Raw genomic sequence first — 12995 nt, 5'->3', positions numbered from 1 at the left:
AATTAGATCATGGCTGATCTGATCCTAACCTCAAATCTTCTATCACTCTCCATCCCACCCGAACCCATGTGATCTCCCGGGAGAGGCGAAAAACCAGATAAAAAACCCAATGGCCAATTTGGGAGAAAAAATCTGGGAAATTCCTCTCCGACCCATCTAGGCGATCGAAACTCTTCCAGGAGATCACTCTGTCCCTATATTTTCTACAGTACTTACCTTCTGTAAAGGCGATCTCCACCCCAGCCAGGAACAGGAATAAAACCATCTCCTGAAATCTAATACAGAATTAAAACACAAGAAGTAGGAGCAGAACCAGGCTACACGGCCCCTGGGCCCGCTCCACTACCCAAAGGGCCATGACCATTCCGAACCTAGACTCATGTCCAATTTCCTGCCCGCTCCCCGTAACCCTTAATTCCCTTTACTTCTAGGAAACTATCTATTTCTGTTTTAAATTTATTTAATGATGTAACTTCCACAGCTTTCTGGGGCAGCAAATTCCACAAACCTACCACCCTCTGAGTGAAGAAGTTTCTCATCTCAGTTTTGAAAGAGCAGCCCCTTATTTTAAGATTATGTCCCCTAGTTCTAGTTTCACCCATCATTGGGAACATCCTCACCGCATCCACCCGATCAAGCCCCTTCACAATCTTATATGTTTCAATAAGATCGCCTCTCATTCTTCTGAACTCCAATGAGTAGAGTCCCAATCTACTCAACCTCTCCTCATATGACCACCCCCTCATCCCCGGGATTAACCGAGTGAACCTTCTTTGTACTGACTCGAGAGCAAGTATGTCTTTTCTTAAGTATGGACACCAAAACTGTATGCAGTATTCCAGGTGCAGTCTCACCAATACCTTGTATAACTGCAGCAATACCTCCCTGTTTTTATATTCTATCCCCCTAGCAATAAAAGCCAACATTCCATTGGCCTTCTTGATCACTTGCTGCACCTGCATACTAACTTTTTGAGTTTCGTGCACCAGGACCCCCAGATCCCTTTGTACTACAGTACTTTCCAGTTTCTTGCCATTAAGATAATAACTTGCTGTGGTAAACCACTTTTATCGTTACACTATAGTTATCACTGTTGTATTGTTATCACCGTTATCACTGTTGTATCACGATACGAGGTCGCCTCTTGTCGCGCTGTTATACCTGGGCTGACCACCTCCGACTCCGCCCATGGCTCCACCTACCTGCCCAGGTATAAAGGTAGTCGACTGGCTGGTATTCCTCCTTGTTGGACCCGATCACTCACGAGGGTGGGCTCTGTTATTTAGTCAATAAAAACCTTTAGTTACGTTCCTAACTCGTCGCTTTTTATTGGACGAATTGATAGGTATATCAATTTTATTGACTAAATTTTAAAGATGTCTACTACTGGCCAGCCAGAAGCCCTCCCAGAAGCACAGCCACAGCAGCTTTCAGACACCGGGCTACACCAGCCACACCAGCCGGCTTGGCTGCAAGCCCTCAAACCACCGTACCTGGATCTAAACCCACAGGCAGCAAACTCAGCCCTCAACTTCAAACACTGGCTGGACTGCTTCCAATCCTACCTGGAAGAATCCGGCGCCCCGCAGAGATCCAAACTAAGACTTCTGAACGCCCAAGCGAGCCCGAGAGTATACGCACTCATCCAGGATACGACTACATACGAGGCCGCTATCAACCTACTGAAACAGCCGTACCACAGCCCGGTAAATTACATGTACACCAGGCACCTCCTAAGATCCCGCCCGCAACAGCCAGGAGAGTCTGTAGCTGAATTTTTACGGGCGCTAAGAGCACTCGGCAGGAACTGTGACTTTAAAGCGGTGACGGCTGTTGAAAATACGGAAGATAATATCCGCGATGCCTTTGTGAAAGGCCTACGGTCCGACTACTCACGGCAAAGACTGCTTGAAGCTAAAGACCTCGACCTGGACAAAGCTGAAGCCCTCGCTCTCTCCCTGGAGGTGGCCCATCAGGACCAGGAGGCGTTTTCCAGGTACTGCTCGCGACCCTGGGACTCGGGCCCGACCCCTACCGCAATACCCTTCGCAGCGCCGCCCCCGGGACCTACCTCAGCGTCGGCGTCCCGGACCCGACCGGGCCCGCCACCCCCGGTACCGGCTCCGACATCGGGCACCCGCGATCGGGCCGCCGGCTGCTTCTTTTGCGGCCAGGAGAAGCACCCGAGGTCACGCTGCCCAGCCAGGAACTCTACCTGCGCAACCTGCAGGAAGAAAGGCCACTTCTCTAAGGCCTGCAGGAGCGGATCTTCAGAGGCCAGCAGTGCCTCATGCGAACTGTGGGGGCGGCCATCTTCTTTCACGGCAACTGAGGCCAGTATCCCCACACGTGAGTCATGGGGCGGCCATCTTTGATCAAGGCAACCGACCCCAATAGTGCCTCATGTGAGTTATGGGGGCAGCCATCTTCTCCGCCATTTTGTCCTACCTCGTGGGAGACGCCATTTTACCCACCACGCCCGACTGCCACCGGGCCCCCGGACCCGACGACCGCCTCGCCCGCAGACGACAACGACTCGCTTACCTACACACTAGCCTCCGTCACTCTGGATCAAGCCCGCCCACACCACCTGTCCAAGTCGATGATGGACATCAAAGTAAACGGCCACGCCACGACCTGCCTGTTCGACAGCGGAAGCACGGAGAGCTTCATCCACCCAGACACGGTGAGCCACTACTCCCTCCCTGTCCTGCCAACGCGCAACCGAATCTCGATGGCATCGAGGTCCCACGCCACGGACATTAGCGGCTACTGTGCTGTGACCTTGTCGGTTAAGGGTACAGAGTATAAAAACTTTAAACTCCTCGTCCTCCCCCAGCTCTGCGCTGCCGTCCTACTAGGGCTGGACTTCCAATCCCACCTCCAAAGTGTAACCCTAGCATACGGTGGACCCCTCCCCCCACTCACAGTCGACAACCAGCGAAGGTTAAACCGCCCACCGCGTAACACCTGCAGCCTATCCACCCTCAAGGTGCCGCCACCTTCCCTGTTCGCTAACCTCACCCCCGACTGCAAACCCGTCGCTACCAAGAGCAGGCGGTACAGCGCTGGGGACAGAGCTTTCATTAGCTCTGAGGTGCAGCGTCTCCTGAAGGAGGGCATCATCGAGGGGAGCAACAGCCCCTGGCGTGCCCAGGTCGTGGTCGTTAAGACCGGCGATAAAAATCGCCTGGTCATCGACTACAGCCAGACCATAAACAGATACACCCAGCTGGACGCATACCCCCTTCCCCGCATATCTGACATGGTCAATCAGATTGCACAATACCGCGTATTCTCGACCATCGACCTTAAGTCGGCCTACCACCAACTCCCTATCCACCCCGAGGACCGCCAGTACACCGCCTTCGAGGCGAATGGGCGCCTATACCACTTCCTTAGGGTCCCCTTCGGTGTCACCAACGGGGTCTCGGTCTTCCAAAGGGAGATGGACCGGATGGTTGACCAGAACGGACTGCAGGCCACATTCCCCTACCTAGATAACGTCACCATCTGCGGCCGCGACCGGCAGGACCACGACGTGAATCTGGAGAAATTCCTCCGTACAGCCCAACGGCTGAACCTCACCTACAATAAGGAGAAATGTGTGTTTAACACCTCGCGCCTTGCCATCCTTGGCTGTGTAGTAGAGAACGGACTCATCGGCCCCGACCCCGAAAGAATGCGCCCCCTCATGGAGCTACCCCTCCCCCACTGCCCTAAGGCACTTAAGAGAACCCTGGGGCTCTTCGCCTACTATGCCCAATGGGTGCCCAATTATGCGGACAAAGCCAGACCCCTCATGAAGTCCACATCCTTCCCCCTTACAGAGGAAGCGTGCGCAGCCTTCTCCCTCATTAAGGGAGACATTGCCAAGGCCACTATGCACGCAGTGGATGAGTCCATCCCCTTCCAAGTCGAGAGCGATGCATCCGACTTCGCCCTAGCCGCCACCCTTAACCAGGAGGGGAGACCGGTGGCCTTCTTCTCAAGGACCCTACAGGGCCCTGAGATCCGACACTCGTCGGTCGAGAAGGAGGCCCAGGCGATTGTGGAGGCGGTACGACGCTGGAGGCACTACCTGGCAGGCAAACGATTTACCCTCCTTACCGACAAACGTTCGGTCGCTTTTATGTTTAATAACAAGCTGAGGGGCAAAATCAAGAATGACAAGATCTTGAGGTGGAGAATCGAGCTCTCCACCTACGATTATGATATCTTGTACCGGCCAGGTAAGCTGAACGAACCCCCCGATGCTCTGTCACGAATTACATGCGCCAGCGCGCAAAGTGATAGACTTCAGACCCTCCACAACGACCTCTGCCACCCCGGGGTCACCAGACTTTACCACTTCATTAAGGCCCGCAACCTGCCCTACTCCATCGAGGAGGTCAGGACCATAACCAGGAACTGCCAGACCTGTGCCGAGTGCAAACCGCACTTCTTTAGGCCGGACAGAGCAAGCCTGATCAAGGCCACCCGCCCCTTCGAGCGCCTGAGCATCGACTTTAAGGGGCCCCTCCCGTCCTCTGACCGTAATGTGTACTTCCTCAACATTGTTGATGAGTACTCCCGTTTCCCCTTTGCCTTCCCCTGCCCAGACATGACCAGTACCACGGTCATTAAATGCCTGAACGACCTCTTCGCCTTGTTCGGGTTCCCAAACTATATACATAGTGACCGGGGCTCCTCTTTCATGAGCGAGGAACTCCGTCAGTTCCTACTAGCGAGAGGTATTGCAGCAAGTAGGACCACCAGCTACAACCCCCGAGGGAACGGCCAGGTGGAAAGAGAGAACGTGACGGTATGGAAGGCCGTCCTCTTAGCCTTAAAGTCTAAGGGCCTCCCAACCTCCCGCTGGCAGGAAGTCCTCCCGACAGCGCTGCACTCCATCCGGTCACTACTTTGCACTGCCGTTAACGCCACCCCCCATGAACGAATGTTTGTTTTCCCCAGGAAGTCGACTACGGGAACCACTCTACCAACCTGGCTGACCTCTCCGGGGCCCGTCTTGCTGCGAAAGCACGTGAGGGCCCATAAAACAGACCCCCTGGTCGAGAGGGTGAACCTCCTGCACGCCAACCCCCAGTACGCCTACGTGGCTTACCCAGACGGGCGGGAGGACACTGTCTCCTTACGAGACCTCGCACCCTCGGGCACTCCGGAGACACCACCTTTACCCCCCCCCACCACCCCCCCAATTCCAGCCCAGGTAGACGGCATGCCGGAACCCCACGAGCCTTCGCCGACCACGCAGACACCAGCACTAACACCGGATAATGCAGCACCGCCGCTGCGACGATCGGAGAGGCTTACGAGGCCTCCGGACAGACTGACATACCAGAACTGGTAGTACACTTCACCCCGCCGGACTCAAATCTAAACAAGGGGTGAATGTGGTAAACCACTTTTATCGTTACACTATAGTTATCACTGTTGTATTGTTATCACCGTTATCACTGTTGTATCACGATACGAGGTCGCCTCTTGTCGCGCTGTTATACCTGGGCTGACCACCTCCGACTCCGCCCATGGCTCCACCTACCTGCCCAGGTATAAAGGTAGTCGACTGGCTGGTATTCCTCCTTGTTGGACCCGATCACCCACGAGGGTGGGCTCTGTTATTTAGTCAATAAAAACCTTTAGTTACGTTCCTAACTCGTCGCTTTTTATTGGACGAATTGATAGGTATATCACTTGCTCTATGATTTTTCCTGCCAAAGTGCATAACCTCACACTTTCCAGTATTGTATTCCATCTGCCAAATCTCTGCCCACTTACTTAGCCTGTCTATGTCACTTTGCAGGTTTTTTATGTCCTCCTCACTCACTACTTTCCTTCCCATCTTTGCATCATCTGCAAACTTTGATATGTTACACTCGGTCCCCTCCTCCAAATCGTTAATATAGATTGTAAAGAATTGGGGACCCAGCACTGACCCCTGTGGAACACCACTAGTTACTGATTGCCAGACTGAGAATGAACCATTTATCCCAACTCTCTGCTTTCTGTTAGAGAGCCAATTCTCCACCCACGCCAGAATATTACCCCCAATCCCGTGATTTTTTATCTTGAGCAATAATCTTTTGTGTGGCACCTTGTCAAATGCCTTTTGGAAGTCTAAATACACTACGTCCACTGGTTCTCCTTTATCCACCCTGTATGTTACTTCCTCAAAGAACTCAAGCAAATTTGTCAAACATGACTTACCCTTCATGAAACCATGCTGAGTTTGTCCTATTAAATTATGTTTATCCAAATGTCCCGTTACTGTCTCCTTAATAATGGACTCTAACATTTTACCAACCACAGATGTTAGGCTAACAGGTCTATAGTTTCCAGCCTTCTGCCTACTACCCTTTTTAAATAAGGGTGTTACATTAGCAGTTTTCCAATCTGCCAGGACCTTTGCTGAGTCTAGGGAGTTTTGGAAAATTATTACCAATGCATTCACAATCCCTACTGCCACTTCCCTCAAGACCCTAGGATGTAAGCCATCAGGTCCAGGGGATTTATCCAGCTTAAGTCCCATTATTTTACCAAGTACCACTTCCTTAGTGATTTTAATCGTATTTAGCTCCTCTCCCCCTCGAGCCAGCTGTTTGTCCAGTGTTGGGATATTCTTAGTGTCCTCTACTGTAAAGACTGATGCAAAATATTTGTTCAGCGTTTTTGCCATCTCCATGTTTCCCACCATTAATTTCCCAGTCTCATCCTCTAAGGGACCAACATTTACTTTAGCCACCCTTTTTCTTTTTATATAACTATGGAAACTTTTGCTATCCGTTTTTAAATTTTTTACTAATTTACTTTCATAATCTATCTTCCCTTTCTTAATCAATCTTTTAGTTATTTTTTGCTGTCTTTTAAAGACTTCCCAATCTTCTATCCTCCCACTAGGTTTGGCTACCTTATATGCCCTTGTTTTAGTCTGATACTATCCTTAATTACTTTACTTACTTTACACGGATGGCTGTCTTTTCTTTTACACCCTTTTTTCCTCAGTGAATATATATTTTTTGGAAGTTGTAAAATAACTCCTTAAATGTACACCACTGATCATGTACCGTCTTACCCTTTAATCTATTTTCCCAGTCCACTCTAATCAATTCTGCTCTCATACCTTCACATAGTCTTCTTTATTCAAGCTCAGCACGCTTGTTTGAGATCCAACCTTCTCACCCTCTACTTGAGTATAGAATTCAACCATGTTATGGTCACTCATTCCAAGGGGAGCCTTTACTAGGACATTTTTAATTAACCCTGTCTCATTACACAGGACCAAATCTAAGGTTGCTTGCCTCCTGGTCAGTTCAGTTACATACTGCTCAAGAAACCCATCCCTAATACACTCAATGAACTCATCCTCAAGGCTGCTCTGCCCAATTTGATTAGTCCAGTTAATATGATAGTTAAAATCCCCCATAATTATAGCTGTTCCCTTATTACAAGCCTCAACTATTTCCTGATTAACACTCCGTCCAACAGAGTTGCAACTGTTCGGAGGCCTATAGACTACGCCCACTCGTGTTTTTTTCCCCTTATTATTCCTTATCTCTACCCAAACTGTCTCACTATCCTGCTCCTTTGACCCAATATCATTTCTCTGTATTATAGTGATTCCTTCCTTTATTAACATAGCCATCCCACCTCCCCTCCCTTCCTGATTGTTAAATAACCTGGTATGTTTAATTCCCAGTCATGGTCACCCTGCAGCTATGTTTCTGTAATGGCCACAAGATCATACCCATATGTAGTTATTTGTGCCGTTAACTCATTCATTTTGTTACGAATGCTACGTGCATTCAGATAAAGAACTTTCAAATATGTTTTGTGACACTTAGTTCCTGTTTTTTCCCCTTTTACTACTTTACCTTTTACTCCATACCTTCTGCCCCTTCCTGACATGTTCTGTTTTTTAATTTCCCTACTGCTACCCAAGTCTATGACCTTCTCCGTTGTCATTTCTGTTATTTGCTCTCTAGAAACCTCCCCCCCACTAATTAGTTTAAAGCCCTCTCTACAGCCCTAGTTATATGATTCGCCAGGACTCTAGTCCCAGCACTGGCCAAGTGGAGTCCGTCCCAACGGAACAGCTCCCTCCTGTCCCAGTACTGGTGCCAGTGTCCCAAGAAGCAAAACCCATTTCTCCCACACCAGTCTTTGAGCCACGCATTTAACTCTATTTTTATTTATCCTAGCCAAATTCGCTCGTGGCTCAGGTAATAACCCAGAGATTATTACCCTTGAGGTTCTGTTTTTTTAATTTGACCCCTAGCTGCTCATACTCCTTTAACAGAACCTTCTTCCTTGTCCTATCTACGTCGTTTGTACCAACATGGACCATGACAACTGGATCCTCCCCCTCCCACTCCAAGTTTCTTTCCAGCCCAGAAGAGATGTCCTTAACCCTGGCAACACAGCCTTCGGGACTCCCGCTCTTGACTGCAGAGAACCCTATCTATCCCCCTAATGATACAATCCCCTACCACTACAACATTTCTTTTTACTCCCTCCACTTGAATGGCCCCCTGCACCACGGTGCTGTGGCCAGGTTGCTCATCCTCCCTGCAGTCCCCGCTCCTGCCCTCACAGGGAGTAAGAACCTCAATCCTGCTTGACAAGAGCAAGGGCTGCGGCTCCTTCAACACTACATCCTGGATCCCTGTACCTTCCTCACTCATAGTCACACCGTCCTGTCCCTGACCACGGACTACATCTGCAGTAATTAATTTCATAGGTGTGACCACCTCCTGAAACATAGAGTCCAGGAACTTCTCCCCCTCCCTGATGTGTCGCAGTGTCTGAAGCTAGGTCTCAAGCTCTTTAACATGGAGCTTGAGTTCCTCGAGCAGCAAACACTTATCGCAAATGTAATCACCATGAGCCTCAATGGGGTCCACCAGCTCCCACATTTCGCAACAGTGACACATCGCCTGTTCACCCATATCTGTGTAATTAATTACATTTCTTATTATTAGTTATGAAGACCCTCTGCCCCGATATAGATGAGAATATTACACCACTATTTAATAGGACTTACCAACATAAAGGTATAGAAGAGAAGGAAGAGAACCTACCAACCAGCTGATCACCAACCTCCCTCGTGGAAGCTGTCTGGGGGACCTATCCGGTTGAATTGTCTCACTGCTCCACGTCCGCAGTGTTGGATTAGCCTGAGGGAGGGAAACAAAACAGAGCAACAAGCACCCCCTCACCTCCCACTTGCCCGAACTCTGCCACTTACAAAACTCTACTTACACTCAATGCGACCGCACTCAGCCTGCAGCTCTAAGCCCGCCCCTTTTTATACCTGGATTCTACTTCCGGTTTCAACTCCCCAACAGCTTAATTTACTCTAAAAAATTAAACTTACTTCAAATAATTCACTTTTTTACTCACTAGAATTCAGTAAATGCACTTCAAAGACTTTTTCTGCCACTTAGCAAAGTCTGCTTAAACTCAATGCGATTGCACTAAGCGACTGGAAACAGAGAGTAGTGGTAAACTAACAACAGAAAATGCTGGAAAAACTCAGGTGGTCAGGCAACATCCGTGGAGAAAAATTTGAGTTGACGTTTCGGGTCGAACCCTTCTTCAAAACTGGAAAGAAATGAAAATGGATCGAAGGCAGGGCTGCGATCGGACAAAAGAAGTGAAAGAAACAAAAGAGCTAGACGAGATGGTAATAGGCTGAGATTAGGTGTAAAGTGTACTGGCAGGGCAAGAGATAGCTGCCAGGTGTGAGAGAGAAACAAAAGGAAAGGTGGGGGGGGGGGGGGAAAAGGAGTGGAAAAATTACAAGAAAAAATGTGTAATGGGGCCGATGTTATGATCTGAAATTGTTGAACTCGATATTGAGTCCGGAAGGCTGCAGAGTGCCTTATCGGAAGATGAGGTGCTGTTCCTCGAGTTTACGTTGAGCTTCCGTGGAACAATACAAGAGGCCAAGGACGGTGAGGTCCGAGTGGGAATGGAGCGGTGAATTAAAATGACAGGTGACCGGAAGCTCGGGGTCACCCTTACGGACTGAATGGAGGTGTTCCGCAAAGCGGTCACCCAATCTGCGTTTGGTCTCCCCAATGTAGAGGAGACCGCATCGTGAGCAGCGAATACAGTATACTAGATTGCGAGAAGTACAAGTAAATCGCTGTTTCACCTGGAAGGGGTGTTTGGGGCCCTGGACAGTGGGAAGGGGGGAGGTATAGGGGCAGGTGTTACATCTCCTCCGCTTGCACGGGAAGGTGCCAGGCGAAGGGGAAGGGCTGTTTGGGGTGATAGAGGAGTGGACAAGGGTATCTCGGAGGGAGCGGTCCCTACGGAATGCAGAAAGAGCAGGGGAGGGGAAGATACGTTTGGTGGTGGGATCACTTTGGAGGTAGCGGAAATGGTGGAGGATGATCCGTTGAATGTGGAGGCTGGTGGGGTGAAAGGTGAGGACAAGGGGAACCCTATCGTGGTTCCGGGAGGGAGGGGCAGGGGTGAGGGCAGAAATGCGGGAGACAGAACTGACACGGTTGAGGGCAGTGTCAACCACGGTAGAGGGGAATCCTCGGTTGCGGAAAAAGGAAGACATGTCTGAAGCACTGGTGTGGAAGGTGGCATCGTCGGAGCAGATACGGCGGAGACGGAGAAACTGGGAGAATGGAATAGAGGAATACAGGAAGTGGGGTGGGAGGAAGTGTAGTCCAGGTAGCTGTGGGAGTCAGTGGGCTTCTAGTGAATATTGGTCGATAACCTATCCCCAGAGATGGAGATGGAGAAGTCGAGGAAGGGAAGGGAAGAGTCAGAGAAGGACCATGTGAAGGTGAGGGAAGGGTGGAAATTGGAGGCAAAGTGAATGAAATTGTCAAGTTCGGGGTGAGAGCAGGAAATGGCACCAATACAGTCATCAATGTATCAGAAAAAGAGGTGAGGGAGGGGACCCGAGTAGGACTGGAACAAAGATTGTTCCACATAGCCCACGAAAAGGCAGGCATAGCTAGGACCCATGCGGGTACCCATGGCAACACCTTTGATTTGGAGGAAATGAGTGGAGTTAAAGGAGAAGTTGTTCAATGTGAAAACAAGTACAGCCAGGCGGAGGAGGGTGGTGGTGGATGGGGACTGGTCGGGCCTCTGTTCAAGGAAGAAGCGGAGCGCCCTCAGGCCATCCGGGTGGGGGACGGAGGTGTAGAGTGATTGTACATCCATGGTGAAAAGGAAGCGGTTGGGGCCAGGAAACTGTTAAAGTGGCGGAGGGCATCCGAAGAGTCGCGGATGTAGGTGGGAAGAGACTGGACAAGGGGAGAAAAGATAGAGTCAAGATAGGAAGAGATAAGTTCCGTGGGGCAAAACTTTCCAGTTTTGAAGAAGGGTTCGACTCGAAACGTGCTTTCCAGTTTTGAAGAAGGGTTCGACCCGAAACGTCAACTCAAATTTCTGCGGAGTTTTTCCAGCATTTTCTGTTGTTATTTCGGATTTCCAACATCTGCAGTATTTTGCTATCGAGTAGTGGTGAACGGTTGTTTTTTGGACTGGAGGAAGGTATTAAGTGGTGTTCCCCAGGGGTCGGTTCTAGGACCACTGCTTTTCTTGATATATATTAATGACTTGGACGTGGGTGTACAGAGCACAATTTCAAAATTTGCAGATGACAAATCTTGGAAGTATAGTGAACAGTGAGGAGGAGAGTGATAGACTTCAGGAAGACATAGACAGACTGGTGAAATGGGCGGACACGTGGCAGATGAAATTTAATGCAGAAAAGTGTGAAGTGATACATTTTGGTGGAAAGAATGAGGAGAGGACATGTAAACTAAATGGTACAATCCTAAAGTGGGTGCACAAACAGAGAGACCTGGGGGTATGTGTGCACAAATCCTTGAAGGTGGCAGGGCAGGTTGAGAAAGCAGGTAAAAAGGCTTACGGGACCCTGGTCTTAATAAATAGAGGTATAGAGTACAAAAGTGTGGAAATTATGATGAAACACTGGTTCGGCCCCAACTGGAGTACTGTGTCCAATTCTGGGCACCACACTTCAGGAAGGATGTGAAGGCCTTAGAGAAGGTGCAGAAAAGATTTACGAGAATGATTCCAGGAATGAGGGACTTCAGTTCCCTTGATAGACTGGAGAAGCTGGGGTTGTTCTCCTTCGAGCAGAGAAGATTGAGAGATTTGATAGAGATGTTCAAAATCATGAGGGGTCTGGACAGTGTAGATAGGGAGAAACTGTTCCCATTGGCGGAAGGGTCGAGAACCAGAGGACACAGATTTAAGGTGATTGGCAGAAGAATCAAAGGTGATATGGGGAAAAACTTTTTACGCAGTGAGTGGTTAGGATCGGGAATGCACTGCCTGAAAGGGTGGTGGAGGCAGATTCAATTGCGGCTTTCAAAAGGGAATTGGATGAGTACCTGAAGGACAAACATTTGCAGGGCTACGAGGGAAGGATGGGGGAGTGGGACTAGCTGGAATGCTCTTGCAGAGCGCCGGCACGGGCTCAATGGGCCGAATGGCCACCTTCTGTGCTGTAACCATTCTATGATTCTACGAACACGTTAAACCTTCATAGAATAATTACCAATCATTTTTAGACTGGAAACGTAACCCTGCCGTTTCACTTTCAGTCAGGTACAGATCGCAGTTTGACACCAATCTCTGATTTGACACCACGATTCCAGCATTCACCGTTGTTCTTCCTGACTCTAAACACAGTTGTAAAGGAGCCTTCTGTTCCGTGTCTAGGAGTTCTGACCCATGGAAGAGAGCGGCTGGGACACATTCCTTACAGGCCTCAAGATTAACCTGCACGGGGACATTGCTGTCAGTGAAAAGAAACGAGAAAGACCAAAGTGCCGTTTGCCTGTCTCAGTGTGGCCCTGAAGGACGGTGTCCAGGCTGTAGATCTGTTCCCGCCGTACGATCCTCCCCCCAGATTGTCCTTTCTGAGCTCCAGCCAGGTGATGCTAAACACTCAGGTGGGAAGGACAAAATTCCACAACAATGTGTTTAAA

Source organism: Somniosus microcephalus, chromosome 4 (genome assembly GCF_052327205.1).
Source record: "Somniosus microcephalus isolate GS21.2 chromosome 4, FLI_Smic_1.0, whole genome shotgun sequence".
Classification (NCBI taxonomy): Eukaryota; Metazoa; Chordata; class Chondrichthyes; order Squaliformes; family Somniosidae; genus Somniosus; species Somniosus microcephalus.
The sequence above is the reverse complement of the archived record's forward strand: the minus strand, read 5'-3'. Positions refer to the sequence as shown.